The sequence below is a fragment of the Scyliorhinus torazame genome, chromosome 17 (genome assembly GCF_047496885.1).
Source record: "Scyliorhinus torazame isolate Kashiwa2021f chromosome 17, sScyTor2.1, whole genome shotgun sequence".
Taxonomy (NCBI): Eukaryota; Metazoa; Chordata; class Chondrichthyes; order Carcharhiniformes; family Scyliorhinidae; genus Scyliorhinus; species Scyliorhinus torazame.
In genome coordinates, this window is record NC_092723.1 from 122,906,693 (window position 1) to 122,923,617 (window position 16,925).

Here is a 16,925-nt window from a genome sequence, read left to right on the forward strand (position 1 = left end):
CCGGAAGTGCCTCGCCGGCACAAACGGATGCCTACTTAATACTTATAGATATCTTATATCCTGTGTACATAACGGCAAAATATACTCTGTGCAAAAATCTAATAAAAAACATTTATTAAAAAATAAATGATACGTAGCTGGTTGTCAGACACTGATAGCATTTTTGCAACAAATCAAGATTGTGTTTCCACTATGTGTACTATATCTGAAATCGTGGTATTACTATTATTTGTAGCTCTTGATAAGGTATCAGCAACAATTAATTCTTGTCCTGGATCTTTAAGCGTGACCTTTGAATCATTGGTTGTGTATCCTTTTGGTCAAATGTAATTTATCGCAAGCATCCGCCCCAAGTAATTGATTTGTCATTTTCTACTATTTCAAAGTCTATTGGCATTCTGGTGTAGCCATTCTGAACAATGAGACAACAGGAACCTCTCGTGGCTATGGTATTTCCATTATAGTCAGTCAATCAACAGGTTGATTTCTTTATTTGTGGTGTGCTGTATGCATGTCTTAAATCCTTTTCCGTTATTAAATTTGGGTGTGCTCCTATATCTATGTTAAATGGAATTTCAGACCCATTTATATCAAGTAGTACAGTCCACTCTCGAATAATTTTGGAAAGCTGATATACTAGTTTGTTATCACAGTCCAGTGCATTAATTTGAGTAACTGCATCGACCATGAAATTATCTGTCAGTGCATATTGGGAGGAATCATCATTATCAGTTAAGATCTTTTTTCCTGTTCCTTCATCCTGTATACTCTGAATCTTCCTATAGTCGTTATAGGATTTAAAAAAATTATTTGCTGTAAACGCTGTTGCGAAATGGCACTGTGCTGCAAAGTGATTGAATTTACAACATTTTGAACATTGTTTGCCTTATACTGGACAGTTTGTTTTACTGTGGGTGTGGCCACAGCGTGAGCATGTCATCACGCTCATGACGTCATTCTCAAAATGGCCACCAGCCGTTGTACGTAGTTTTCTGTGCTGCGACACAGCATGAATGGCGTCGGCCACATTTCCCGACTTTGCGCCTTTTTCGTTTGCCTTGAACTCTGCATATTCAGAAGATGCTTGTTCATTCGCTTTGCACATATTAAGCGCGTTTTCTAGCGGCAAAATCGGTCATCTTAGCATTTTTTCACGCAAACGTTCGCCATTTATCCCAAGTACAATTTGATTGCAAAGCATTGAATCAGCAATGGAGGAGAAGTTATACGACTGCGCTCTGAACATTAAAGCAGTAATAAAAGAATTGACCAACTCCCCTTTCAGCTGCAGCCTTTTTCTGAACATGTAGCGCTCATAGGTCTCATTCACTTGCTTTTTGCAGTAAGCTCGAATTTCTGGAGCGCCATGTTATACTTTTTTTTATCCTCATCTTCAGCAAATTCAAATGAGTTAACAACTCTAATACTTGCATTCCAGCCAAATTAAGAAGAAATGCTATTTTTCTCTGATCGGAAGCATTTTCTAGCGCGGAGGCAGATAGGAAAACCTCAAACTGCTGTTTGAAAAATATCCAATTTTTGACATAGTTTACCAGTTGTCCTGAAGTAGTTAGGATTCTTCAAACCTTCCATCTTACGATCCGTCGTCTGTGCAGATTTTTTTGATCGGTGTAGCTGCGTGATTGTGTTCCTCAAATTTCTTAAAGATAGCCTGTCGAATCTAATTGCTTATTATTTTTAGAAAAAGACTCCTGGTACCATGTAGTGTTCTTTGTGGTTCTGATCCACAGTTGGCATTGTGTTCACAAAGACCACAACTAGCTTTTATATTAAACAAAGCTAAAGATTTATTTACACTACTTAATTGGATTCAAGACTTACTCCTATACAATAAACAGTTGATAATAAGCATACAATCGACACTCATCTACTATTAATCTCTACACGAATACAATAACTATGATCTGCTCTTACTCACACTATCTTGTCGAGTTAGGTACACTGGTCTAACACTGGCTGCAACTGGATGCAGTTTAGATCAGAAAGATACTCCAGACCTTGAAGTTAGTTCAATCAGGTTTATTGAACTAATAGCACAGTTAGCACAGTTCTCTGTGAGTTCGACTCTCTGCTAACTTAAGTGTGGTTACTCTGTCTGACTGAACCAGACTTAGCCACATGGTGGAGGTGTGAGATTGTAACAACACCCTTGACTGACTCTCTAGATGTTCATCAGTGGAAAGAGGCGGAGTGTGAGTGCCTCGTATCTTTTATAGTCAGATCCCACCCCTGAGTGTCCTGCCTGCTTATTGGTCATGTCCTGTTCTCTGTGTCCATTAGCTGCTTGTCTGTATATCATTACATGTGTGTGTGTGTGTGTGTGTGTGTGTGTGTGTGCCTGCATATCATGACATCTCCCCTTCTTTATGTTTGGATGACATATGTGAGTGTATTTACACGATTAGGCCAATATTAACATATATACATGCAGTGGAAGTGAACATATGTAGATGTGCAAACAGCTATCTAATGCGAGAACACAGAACATATCAACCAGAACAAATGTTCATAAGTCCAGTCTCTGTGGCTTGCGTCTGATCCTGGTCGACCGCCGGAGAGGTGGTGGTGGGGACGACAGCGCCTTGATGGGCGGGATTGAAGCCTGACTGGTGGCCTTGTGAGTCGAGGTATCAGGAGGTGGCAAAACAACAGAAGGAAACGGAGAAGAACGTGGTTGCGGGCAGGCAGCTTTGCGCAGTGCCCGTCTGTTTCGTCGCACAATAGAACCATCAGCCAGGCGCACAACATACGAGTGGGGCGCAGCCTGTCGAACAACGACAGCTGGAGCTGACCAGCCTCCATCAGGGATCTTGAATCGAACAATGTCTGACGGGGATAACACGGGCAAATCGGTGGCATGAGCATCATAGCCCTGTTTTTGTCGGTCTTGGAGTTGGTGCACCTTCTGCAGCACCGGGAGGTGATCCAGGTCGGGCACGTGTATGGCTGGAAGTGTCGTTCGCAGGTCCCTGTTCATCAGGAGTTGAGCCGGTGACAAGCCAGTGGACAGTGGGGCCGCCCTGTACGCAAGCAGCGCAAGGTGAATGTCAGAAGCAGAATCCGCGGCCTTGCAGATGAGCTGCTTCACTATGTGCACCCCTTTCTCAACTTTTCTATTTGACTGCGGATAGTGTGGGCTGGAAGTGACGTGTTTGAACTGATACGACTGGGCAAACAGAGACCATTCATAGCTGCTGAAGCACGGGCCATTGTCACTCATGACAGTGAATGGGATACCATGCCTGGAGAACGTCTCCTTACAGGCCTTGATGACGGTCCGAGATGTGAGGTCCGAGAGCTTCACGACTTCAGGGAATTGGAAAAGTAATCAATGATTAACACATAATCACGGCCATTTGCATGAAAGAGGTTGATGCCAATCTTGGACCATGGAGAGGTTTCGATTTCATGCTGCTGAAGTGTCTCCTTACTCTACGCTGGCTGGAAGCATTGACAGGTCGCACAGTTAAGGACCATGTTCGTGATGTCCTGGCTGATCCCGGGCCAGTAGACAGCCTGCCTGGCTCTGCGTCTGCACTTTTCCACACCCAGGTGGCCCTCATGGATTTGACGGAGCACCAAGCTCTGGAGACTGTGTGGAATTACAATCCGGTCCAGTTTGAGGAGGATACCATCAACCACCGTCAGGTCGTCCTTTACATTGAAAAATTGAGGGCAAAGCCCTTTTTGCCAGCCATTGGCTAGGTGCTGCAAGTGGGGGTCTTTGGCTGTCTCCTCACGGATACAAATCATCTTCTCATCAGATGCCGGGAGGGTGCTAGCACACAGCTGCACCTGTGACTCAACCTGTCACTCAATTTGCCGGATGACATTCGGTGGTTCACTAGGCACGGTGATGGAGCTTCTTCACTAGGTTTCGTACGGCCGTGGTGGTGAAGCCATGTTTGGGATGAACTTGCCCAGAAAATTGACCATGCCCAGAAAGCGCAATACCGCCTTCTTGTCTTCCGGGACCTTCATGGCTGCGATGGCCTTGACCTTGTCTGTGTCAGGGGACATACCCTACTGGGAGATCTGGCCTCCTAGGAACTTGAGTGTCAACATGCCAAAGCACCATTTGGCCCTGTTCAGCTTCAGGCCATTGGCGTGGACACGGCGGAATACCTGCTGGAGACGGGAAACATGATCCTCAGGGGTTGTGGACCATATGTTGACGTCGTCCACATACACACAAACTCCTTCGATGCCCTCCATCATCTGCTCCATGATGCGATGAAATATCTCCAATGCCGAGACGATGCTGAACGACATATGGTTATAGCAGTACCTGCCAAACGGTGTGTTGAAGGTGCAGAGCCTTCTGCTGGACTCATCCAGCTGGATTTGCCAGAATCCACGTAACGCATTTAACTTCGTGAATAACCTTGCATGCGCCATCTCACTGGTGAGTTCTGATGCACGATCAATTGGACAAAGACGAGAGTTGAAAACAACTGAGGCTTTATTGCTCTAAGATGTGTGGCCTCCCACAGCAGCTGGCGAAATGGCTGCTGCACGGAGCACACACATATTTATACTCTGCCTACTGGGCGGAGCCAGCAGGCAGGGACTACGGCCGTACCTGCAGTACAGATCCTACCATACATCACCTAATATAGGTGCAACAGTGATTTACCACATTCACCCCTGTTAAAATTGAGTCCGGCGGGGGTGGTGGAGAACTATATACTGCAATTGAATTTTCATATCCAATATTTACGAAAAAAAACATTTTCTTTTGAAGTCCTGTGAACCAGTTAGAGGTTTAACCGGTCCTGGGCCTTGATGTGTCACTGGGAGTGACGCAGTGGTGGCGGCGATGCCGATGCTGGTCTGGTCTTCGGTGACTCCGGGAGCGTCCAAAATCCTCTTCATCCTCGGGCGTGGGCAGGGGGAGGACGGATGGTCCTGGGAGGGTTGCTGCTGAGAGCGCCTGAGGAGGGGGCAGGTGGAGCCGGGCCAGAGGCGTGTGTGTGTGTGTGGAATCTGCTGGTGCCAGGTCCCTGAGGGAGACAGTATCCTGGCGACCGTCGGGGTATGCCACGTAGGCATACTGGGGGTTTGCATGAAGCAAATGCACCCTCTCCACCAACGGGTCCGCCTTGTGGAGTTGGACGTGCCTACGGAGAAGGACGGGTCCTGGAGCTGCGAGCCAAGTTGGGAGCGACACCCCGGATGTGGACTTCCTGGGGAAGGCAAAGAGACGCTCATGGGGTTTGTTGTTAGTGGCTGTGCACAGTAGTGACCGAATGGAGTGTAGTGCATCAGGGAGGACCTCCTGCCAGCGGGAGGCCGGGAGGTTCCTGGACCGTAGGGCCAGTTAGACGGCCCTCCAGACCTACCCGTTCTCCCTCTCTACCTGTCCGTTTCCCCGGGGGTTATAGCTGGTCGTCCTTCTGTAGGCGATACCCCTGCTGAGCAGGAACTGACGCAGCTCATCACTCATGAATGAGGATCTCCTGTCACTATGGATGTAGGCGGGGAAACCGAACAGATTGAAGATTGTGTTGAGGGCTTTGATGACGGTGGCAGACGTCATGTCGGGGAATGGGATGGCGAAGGGGAATCTGGAGTACTCATCGACCACACTGAGAAAATACGTGTTATGGTCGGTGGAGGGGAGGGGGCCTTTGAAATCCACACTGAGGCGTTCAAAGGGGCGGGAAGCCTTCACCAGGCGCGCACGGTCTGGCTGGTAGAAGTGCGGTTTGCACTCCGCACAGACCTGGCAGTCCCTGGTGATTGTCCGTACTTCCTCGACGGAGTAGGGCTTCGGGATGGGGTAGTGTTCACACATTATATTCTGGTTGAGATCCTTGGGATCAATGCAGATGCGCAGGTCTCCAGAGGGTTTTTTAACCACCACCATCGAGCTGACCCAGTCAGTCGGTTCGGTTACCCTGGAAATGATCCCCTGCTGCTGCAGCTCCTTGAGCTGTTCCTTCAGGTGCTCCTTCAGCGGAGCCGGGACCCGGCATGGTGCATGGACCACTGGCTTGGTATCAGGTCGCAGTGGGATCTTGTACCGATATGGCAAAGTGCCCATCCCGTCAAATACATCTGGAAAGTGAGCGAGGATGTCGTCAATGCCAGCTTGAAGATCCACGTTGGAGGGTGTCGTTGAATAAACCCACTGCACCATGTTTAGCTTTTGCAGGCATGCATGCCCTGTAGGGATGCCCTGTCCGGCTTGACAATTTCAAACCTTAGCCATGCATGGGTGCTCCGGTTGGAGACGAGTAGGTGGCAGGACCCCAGTGCCGTGATGGCATTACCGTTATAGTCCAGGAGCTGGCAGACTGCTGGAAGGACCTTGGGGGGCTTCTTGATGCGTTTGAAGTCTGCCTGTGAGAGGAGGTTGACAGAAGCACCTGTGTCCAGCTTGAACTGGATGGAGCAGCGATTGACCTGCATCACCGCACGCCATTCGTCCTCCGAATCCACAGCGAGGATGGACTGAATGCGAGATGAGTTAGGTGTGGCATGTTCATGTGTGGTAATGATGCCCACTTGGTAGGCGGACTCCAGGCACTCGTCCTCTGGATCCGTTGTACTGCCAGGATCAGAATCCTGTAATCGTCGTTGCACATTCTGGACGTGCCGTCGTCGGAATTGGGAGTGCTGGCCTTTGACTGGTGGTGCTGACCTGCATAAGGCTGCATAGTGTCCAGGCCTCCCACAGTTAAAACATCGCCTGCCTCTTGCAGGGCAGTGTCCCTTTAAGTGGGCATTGCCGTAGTTCAGGCACGTCATGACGTTGTCGTACTTGTGCAGTGTGGGTGTCGGCTGCTTCATTATCCCATTCGCATCGCGCATGCGTGGGGCCCCGGGAAAAGCGCGCGAAATGGACGCTGTCTTCAATGCCGAGGTGCTGCATCCGGGAGATGGCCTGCACACTCTGCCTCGTGGGAGGCAAGTTTCACATTGTTAGCCGATTTGTATTGGGCATACTGATTTTTAGCATGCTCATGTACTGTACATGTTTCAATCGCGACTGGCAGGGTCATACACTTGATTTTCAGTCGCTGCTCTCTCAGAGGATCAGAGTGAACTCTAAACACGATTTGATCTCTGATCATGGAGTCAGCAATATCACCAAAGTTGCAGGACAGCCCTAGCAGGCGGAGCCTAGTTAAGAAGGCATTGAAAGATTCATCTTTACCTTGAAGACGTTGTTTGAATATGTCGCACTCGAAGATTTCATTGGGGTCCACTTCACAGTGACAATCGACCTTGTCCAGGATAGTCTGAAACTTTGTCTTCTCCTGGCCTTCGGTGAAGTTAAACGAGTTGAAGAGTTTGATGGCTTGATCACCCGCTGTTGAGAGGAGAAGCGCGATCTTCCTTGCATCAGACGCACCCTCGAGGTCTGAGGCTTCGATGTACAGCAGAAACCTTTGCTTGAATATCCACCAGTTGGCACTGAGATTGCCAGAGGTCATGAGCTGGTGAGGAGCCTGAATTTTCTCCATGGTGCCGGGATACATTTGCTGGTCGTCACGGAACGGACTGAGGTAAGCCACCTTAAATTAGTAGTCTCCTGGTATCATGTCGTGTTAGGTACACTGGTCTAATACTGGCTGCAACTGGATGCAGTTTAGATCAGAAAGAGACTCCAGACTTTGAAGTTAGCTCAATCAGGTTAATTGAACGAATAGCACAGTTAGCACAGTTCTCTGTGAGTTCGACTCTGTTAACTTAAGTGTGGTTACTCTGTCTGACTGAACCAGACTAGCTCTTAGCCACGTGGTGGAAGTGTGAGATTGTAACAACACCCTTGACTGACTCTCTAGATGTTCATCAGTGGAAAGAGGCGGAGTGTAAGTGCCTCGTGTCTTTTATAGTCAGATCCCACCCCTGAGTGTCCTGCCTGCTTATTGGTCATGTCCTGTTCTCTTTGTCCATTATCTGCTTGTCTGTATATCATTATGTGTGTGTGTGCCTGCATATCATGACATATCTTTCCTACTGTCTGTCTTCTAACCTTCTCCTCAACACTCTCCCAGAAGGCTTAGCATCAATGCTTTATATGGTTCTGCATCTAGCTCTCTCATGGTTGATTTGAAATAACATTAACCCTTACAGTTCGTTTTTTATGTTTAGATTATCCAATTATTTTTTTTTCCAATAAAGGGGCAATTTATCGTGGTCAATCCACCTAGCCTGCACATCTTTGGGTTGTGGGGGTGAGACCCATGCAGACATGGGGAGAATGCACAAACTCCACACAGACACTGACCCAGGGCCGGGGTCGAACCCCGGTCCTCAGCACCGTAGGCAGCAGGGCTGACCACTGTGCCAATGTGCTGCCCCACCCTGACAGGTCTGTACATTTATCATAATGTCACAATGTTGAAGCCGGGAATTTATTGGTGTTCATTCTTGAGATGTTACAGATGCACTCACAAGTGTGTCCATACACTCAGTCACACACAGTCCCTCACACATGTACACAATCCCCTCCATGCTCACTGACATACACGCTGACCCACACATGCTCACTAAACAAAGACACACACTCACTCACCCAATACACACTAACCCATACCTGCTCATGAAACAAACGCACACATACACACACATACACACCCCATACACACTGACCCACACATGCTCAATAAGCAAACACACACACTCATACACACACTCACCCACATACACATTGACCCATACATACTCACGAAGCAAACACACACATGAACACACGCACACCCATGTACACACTGACCCACACATGCTCATTAAACAACACACACACATACACACTCACCCACATACACACTGACCCACACATGCTCACTAAACAAACACACATTTACACCCACTCACCCACATGCACACAGACCCACACATGCTCACTAAACAAACACACACACATACACACACTCACCCACATGCACACAGACCCACACATGCTCACTAAACAAAGACACACACACACTCACCTACAACACACTAACCCATACCTGCTCATGAAAAAAACGCACACATACACACACTCACCCACATACACACTGACCCACACATGCTCACTAAACAAGCGCACACACATACACACACTCAACCCCATACACACCGACCTACACATGTTCACTTAACAAACACAGACACACACATACACACAGACCCACACATGCTCACTAAACAAACACATTACACAGACCCACATACACACTGACCCACACATGCTCACTGAACAAACACACACTTACACACACTCAACCACATACACACTGACCTGCACGTGCTCACTAAACAAACACACACGCATACACACACTCACCCACAAACTCACTGACCCACACATGCCCGTACCAGCCTCCCCGAAGAGGCGCCGGAATGTGGCGACTAGGGGCTTTTCACAGTAACTTCATTTGAAGCCTATCTGTGACAATAAGTGATTTTCATTTTATTTTTCATTTCATGCTCATTAAACACACACACCCACATGCACACAGACCCACATATGCTCACTAAACAAACACACTCATCCACAAACACGCTGACCCACGCATGCTTATTAAACAAACACACACACATACACACTGACCCACACATCCTCACTAAACAAACACACACACAAACACACACACTCACCCACATACACATTGACCCATACATACTCACGAAGCAAACACACACACGTACACACACACACCCATGTACACACTGATCCACACATGCTCACTAAACAACACACACACATACACACTCACCCTTGTACACACTGACCCACACATGCTCACTAAACAAACACACACACCAATGTATACACTGACCCACATATGCTCACTAAACAAAAAAATAAACACACACACTCACCTATGCACACTCTGTGACACACACAACCACTCTTACACACATTTACACTCACACAGAGGGTTAGGTCCTGATTCTATTTGATTGTGGAACATGGATGGTAGCAAGTTGCAAGCTCATTTCACATCTCAACTGTTATTTTCACTGAAATCAAGATCTACCAGTTAAAAGCAAGTCTGCACATGTAATCTAATCTGATGCAGATTGAACAATTAATTGTGGCATATCTTACATTTTATGATCAAATTAAATAAAATTGGATCCTCAGTGTTATTTTGACCTGGACATCCTCATGTAGGTTGCTAAAGTTAACACAAAATGTCCAGAAGATGGCGCCGGAGCGAGGCGACTCTGCAAACTCTCACCAACAGATGCACTTTTTACTTAACTTATACTCGTTCTAATCTTTTAAAATTTAATTCTAAGACGAACATCCCTCTTTTATCTTTTCTTGACGGCTTGAACATCCTCCGAGGCCCGTGGAGACCTTTTGACCCAACCCGACCTGACCTCCACGACCTGGAAGTGGATCGGGCCCAAACCGGAGGTGAAGCCCCGACCTCGATTTGGAGCCGACCCGGACCTCGGAGCTCCCAACCAGGCCTAACAACCGACGCTAGTCCCTGGAACGCCCGGCCCAGTCCCCTGAGCTCCCGACCCCCGACGACGAGACCCATCCCAACTCGACACCGAGTGACCCGCCCAGCAACCCGACCCGGAGAGGCCCGCCCAGCAAGCCGACCTACCTGGAGATGGAAGAAAGAAAAATCCACATGGAGGCCCAACCGGGCCTACTTCAAGACCTGACCCCAGGAGCGCCCAGGGAGGGAACAGACCACGGGACTCAGCCCAACTTGCCTCAGGAAGCCCCTGCCCACGACCCAGGACCCCCAAAATGGCGGAGACCCCACGCGAGGACTCGAACGCACTGCAAGGTATTCACGTGCCCGCAGAATGCCGGGACCCATCCGGATACAAACATGCCCCCCTAGCAACCCATCTACCTCAACCAGCGTCCGGGACCCTGCCAGACGTGACCCCGGAAACGTAACCAGCGCCCTGGTCCCCGCCCGCACTCTGGACCCCGCCAGACGCAACCACCTACCTTTGACAAGGTCAGACTTCTCCCATCGGATCCCAGGATCATCCAGTCGCAGCCGCCGTCTGAGGAAGCGAGGGAAATAGCAGACGACACAAAGGTTGGTGGAATTGCGGATAGCGATGAGGACTGTCTGAGGATACAGCAGGATTTAGATTGTCTGGAGACTTGGGCGGAGAGATGGCAGATGGAGTTTAATCCGGACAAATGTGAGGTAATGCATTTTGGAAGGGCTAATGCAGGTAGGGAATATACAGTGAATGGTAGAACCCTCAAGAGTATTGAAAGTCAAAGAGATCTAGGAGTACAGGTCCACAGGTCATTGAAAGGGGCAACACAGGTGGAGAAGGTAGTCAAGAAGGCATACGGCATGCTTGCCTTCATTGGCCGGGGCATTGAGTATAAGAATTGGCAAGTCATGTTGCAGCTGTATAGAACCTTAGTTAGGCCACACTTGGAGTATAGTGTTCAATTCTGGTCGCCACACTACCAGAAGGATGTGGAGGCTTTAGAGAGGGTGCAGAAGAGATTTATCAGAATGTTGCCTGGTATGGAGGGCATAAGCTATGAGGAGCGATTGAATAAACTCGGTTTGTTCTCACTCGAACGAAGGAGGTTGAGGGGCGACCTGATAGTGGTATACAAAATTATGAGGGGCATAGACAGAGTGGATAGTCAGAGGCTTTTCCCCAGGGTAGAGGGGTCAATTACTAGGGGGCATAGATTTAAGGTGAGAGGAGCAAAGTTTAGAGTAGATGCACGAGGCAAGTTTTTTACGCAGAGGGTAGTGGGTGCCTGGAACTCACTACCGGAGGAGGTGGTGGAAGCAGGGACGATAGGGACATTTAAGGGGCATCTTGACAAATATATGAATAGGATGGGAATAGAAGGATACGGACCCGGGAAGTGTAGAAGATTGTAGTTTAGTCGGGCAGTATGGTCGGCACGGGCTTGGAGGGCCGAAGGGCCTGTTCCTGTGCTGTACATTTCTTTGTTCTTTGTTTTGTTTGAAATGCGGTGGTCTGCAGGTTAGACTGAAGCAGCACGGTTTCAAGACCCCTCTCCCCAGCATACTCCTAGCAAACATCCAAGCGATCGAAAACAAGCTGGATGAACTTAATGCCAGACTTACCTCTCAGAGGGAAGTAAGAGACTGCTGTGTGCTCTGCTTCACAGAGACATGATTCACCGCCGCCTCATCGGACTGTGCCATACAACCTGAAGGCTTCTCAATTCACCGGGTGGACCGCACTGCGTCATCAAGTAAAGCGAAGAGTGGAGCGGTTTGCCTCCTCATCAACTCCACCTGGTGCTTGGGTGTGGCGACCCTGGCAACCTACTGCTCTCCGGACCTGGAATACCTGACCGTGAAGTGCCGCCCATACTATCTTCCACATGAGTTCACTTCAGCCATTATCACAGCGGTCTACATCCCACCCCAGGCAGAAGTGAGGAAGGCACTGGACGAACTGTACACAGTTATAAACAACTACGAAACAGAACACCCGGAGGCCTTGTTCATCGTGACTGGAGACTTCAACAAGGCCAACCTCAAGAGTGTACTGCCAAAATTCCAACAGCACATCTCCTGTCCCACCAGGGGCGACAACACTCTTGACCACTGCTACTCAAAAATCAAGGGCACCTACCGTTCCATCCCCCAACCGCACTTTGGGAAATCAGACCATAAGACGGTGCTCCGTCTCCCGGCATACAAGCAGAAACTCAAGCGGGAGAATCCAGCTAAGAAGGTTGTGCAGTGCTGGTCCGAGGAGACAGAAGAGTTCTTACTTGACTGCTTAGAGACCGTGGACTGGTCCATATTTAAGAACTCAGCGACCAACTTAAATGAGTATGTCACCACCGTCACAGACTTCATCAGCAAATGTGTGGACGACTGCGTGCCAAAGAAAGCAGTACGTGCGTTCCCCAACTGGAAACCATGGCTCAATCGCGAGATTGACTCCCTACTGAAGGACAGATCTGAGGGGTTCAAGGCAGACGACACTGACCTATACAAGAAATCCAGGTACGACCTCCGCATAGCCATCCGAGATGCCAAGAGAGAATATCAGACCAAGCTAGAGTCACTGACAGACCCTCGGCGATTGTGGCAAGGACTAAACATCATAACGGGTTACAAAGCGAAGTCGAGCAGTATCTCCAGCAGCAGCGCACTCCTCCCCGATAAACTCAATGCATTCTATGCTCGGTTCGAGCAGGTAACCAACAATCCGCTGTCGAGTGCCCCAGCAGCCCATAACTCACCCATATCCACCATCACAGCTTCCGAAGTCAGATCGGCCTTCATGAAAGTGAACCCTCGGAAGGCGACGGGCCCGGACGGGATTCCTGGTCGCGCACTCAAAGCCTGCACGGACAAGCTGACAGATGTGTTCGTGGACATCTTTAACCTGCCCCTACTCCACTCCGAGGTCTCCACCTGCTTCAAGAAGACCACCATCATACCGGTACCCTACATCAGACTCCTATTTATTAACTACAGCTCCGCCTTCAACACCATAATCCCAGCCAAGCTCATATTGAAGCTCCAAAACCTAGGACTTGGCTCCCCACTCTGCAACTGGATCCTCGATTTTTTGACCAACAGACCACAATCAGGAAGAATGAACAACAACACCTCCTCCACAATAGTCCTCAACACCGAGGTCCCGCAAGTCTGCGTACTTAGCCCCCTACTCTACTCCATGTACACACACGACTGCGTGGCAAAATTTGGTTCCAACTCCATCTACAAGTTTGCTGATGATACGACCATAGTGGGCCAGATCTCGAATAACGACGAGTCAGAATAAAAGAGGGAGATTGAGAACCTAGTGGAGTGGTGCAGCAACAGCAATCTCCCCCTCAATGCCAGCAAAACTAAAGAGCTGGTCATTGACTTCTGGAAGCAAAGTACTGTACACATCCCCTGTCAGCATCAACGGGGCCGAGATGGAGATGGTTAGCAGTTTCAAATTCCTAGGGGTGCACATCTCCAAAAATCTGTCCTGGTCCACCCACGTCGACGCTACCACCAAGAAAGCACAACAGCGCCTATACTTCCTCAGGAAACTAAGGACCTTTGACATGTCCACATTAACCCTTACCAATGTTTACAGATGCACCATAGAGAGCATCCTATCGGGCTGCATCACAGCCTGGTATGGCAATTGCTTGGCCCAGGACCGCAAGAAACTTCAGAGAATCGTGAACACCGCCCAGTCCATCACACGAACCTGCCTCCCATCCATTGACTCCATCTACACCTCCTGCTGCCTGGGGAAAGCGGGCAGCATAATAAAAGACCCCGCCCACCCGGCTTACTCACTCTTCCAACTTCTTCCATGTGGCAGGAGATACAGAAGTCTGAGAACACGCACAAACAGTCTCAAAAACAGCTTCTTGTCCGCTGTTACCAGACTCCTAAATGACCCTCTTATGGACTGACCTCATTAACACTACACCCTGTATGCTTCATCTGATGCCGGTGCTTACGTAGTTACATTGTGTACCTTGTGTTGCCCTATTATGTATTTTCTTTTATTTCTTTTCTTTTCATGTACTTAATGATCTGTTGAGCTGCTCGCAGAAAAATACAATAAACAAATCCAATCCAATCCAATCCAAAATAGCAGATTTTACAACATTCTGCAGAGCTGCACCTCAAACGAAATTAAATCAGAGTTTTATGGAAGCAGACTGAATTTCTTTTGTGCTTTGCAGAGCAGAAATATGTGTTTCACAGTCCAAAATGCTTGGCACAAAGACTCTAGGATTAGTGTGCAGTTATGGAAGCAATCTTGCATATCATAGCTCACCCTTAGGACTACCGTCCAAGCAAACCCCCTCCAAATTAATCAACCATTAGCAATTCACTCCTCTATTCATTACAGTGCCCTCCTCTTCATCTTGTTCATTTCTTTCAGTCTTGTTACACCATTTAATTTACTCCCTTTCTTCCTGTACATCCCCATGCACGGTTCCGATTTGCCTAACCTTAATTTTTTTCTGTTCAACTTCATCAAGTGGGTTACATTAGTGGGCAGCACGGTAGCATTGTGGTTAGCACAATTGCTTCACAGCTCCAGGGTCCCAGGTTCGATTCCCGGCTTGGGTCACTGTCTGTGTGGAGTCTGCACGTTCTTCCCGTGTGTGCGTGGGTTTCCTCCGGGTGCTCCGGTTTCCTCCCACAGTCCAAAGATGTGCAGGTTAGGTGGATTGGCCATGATAAATTGCCCTTAGTGTCCAAAATTGCCCTTAGTGTTGGGTGGGGTTACTGGGTTATGGGGATAGGGTGGAGGTGTGGGCTTGGGTAGGGTGCTCTTTCCAAGAGCCGGTGCAGACTCGATGGGCCGAATGGCCTCCTTCTGCACTGTAAATTCTATGATTCTATGATCAAACTCCTTCATTTCCGTAAGTTAAAAGCAAATTACTGAGGATGCTGGAATCGGAAACAAAAACAGAAAGTGCTGGACAAAGAACAGAAAGGCCTGACAGTGTTTGTGGGGAGAGAAGGCAGCTAACATTTCGAGTCTGGATGGGTCTTTGGACATGTGGGCAGCACGGCGGCACAGTGGTTAGCACTGCTGCCTCCCAGCTCCAGGGACCCGGGTTCAATTCCGGCCTCGGGTGACTGTGTGGAGTTTGCAATTCCTCCCCGTGTCTGTATGGGTTCCCTCCGGGTGCTCTGGTTACCTCCCACAGTCCAAAGATGTTGATGTTGGGTGGATTGGCCATGCTAAATTGCTCCTTAGTGTCCAAAAGGTTAGGTGGGATTACTGGGTTACAGGGTTGGGTGGAGACGTGGGCTTAAGTAGGCAGCTCTTTCCAAGGGCCGGTGCAGATTCGATGCGCCGAATGGCCTCCTTCTGCACTGTGAATTATATGATTTTAGCAAGGAATCCAGCACCAGGTTTTCCACACCTCCTTTCAGGCTTCTTTTATGCTGAATTGGGACATGCATCCAAAATTCTACATAAACTCAGGTACTCAACCCCCAACAGAATACTATTGCTTCAAGTACTAGAAATAAGGACATCAAACCTTACAATTGCTTCAGATACGTGGCTTGTCTGGTGCCAACCATATCAGATCTTCCTTTCCTAGGACTGACTTTGATTTCCATCAACAGTATCCTGCTCAACTCAGTTCCTCTTTGATCCTCTTTACTTCAATCTCCCTGGAGTTTCTTTTCCATTCCCTGGTTTCCAGAACTAACTGTCTTTTAATTCCTCTGGCGTTTGCTTTTGTGCAGCTTTTCTGCTTCTAGCAGAGCTGAGAAAGATGTTCCCTCTCTAGCTGCCTATACCCAACTGCTAAAACTCCAGGTAAAACTAAACTCAAAAGCATTCCTATCCTGAAGGTGCCCCTTGTTACTAAGCAACGACTTTATACTTGTTTCCAGCTCATTTACTTTTCACACCATAGCCCTCTCCATGCACAATGGAAGCATAGTTTTATTTGAAACCAAAAACCCCCAGATGCAAACACCTTTGTCTAGCATATAGGTTTACTCTTTCTTACACAGCAACACTAAATTAAACCCACATAAATATTAGAAATAAGGTATCATTTTAACAATACAAATATGGATCACTTAAAACTACCTCTATTCTCCTGACACCTTCCTCTGAGCCAGAAGCTCCTTTGATGGCCAAGGAAGGTGCATTTGTAACACAGCCAAACAGATTGAGTGCCAATGGCTTCCAGCAAGAGTGGGAGAGAGACTCTTGGTCAGCCATGCTTGGTGTGGAGTGGTGCTCTTCAAGCTTTAAGCCTCTGGCAAAAGGCGCGTGACCTGTTCCAGGAAAACCCTCACCATGGAAACAGGTGAAAGTCTGTCTTTGCCACATTAGATGCAGGGAGAGAAATAACAATAAGCAAACATTGTTCTAATGAACCTCCTCTTCCATATGGTAATTGCTGCATTTAGGGATGGGCAACAAATTTTGGTCTTGCTAGCGATGCCCACAACCCATGAAAG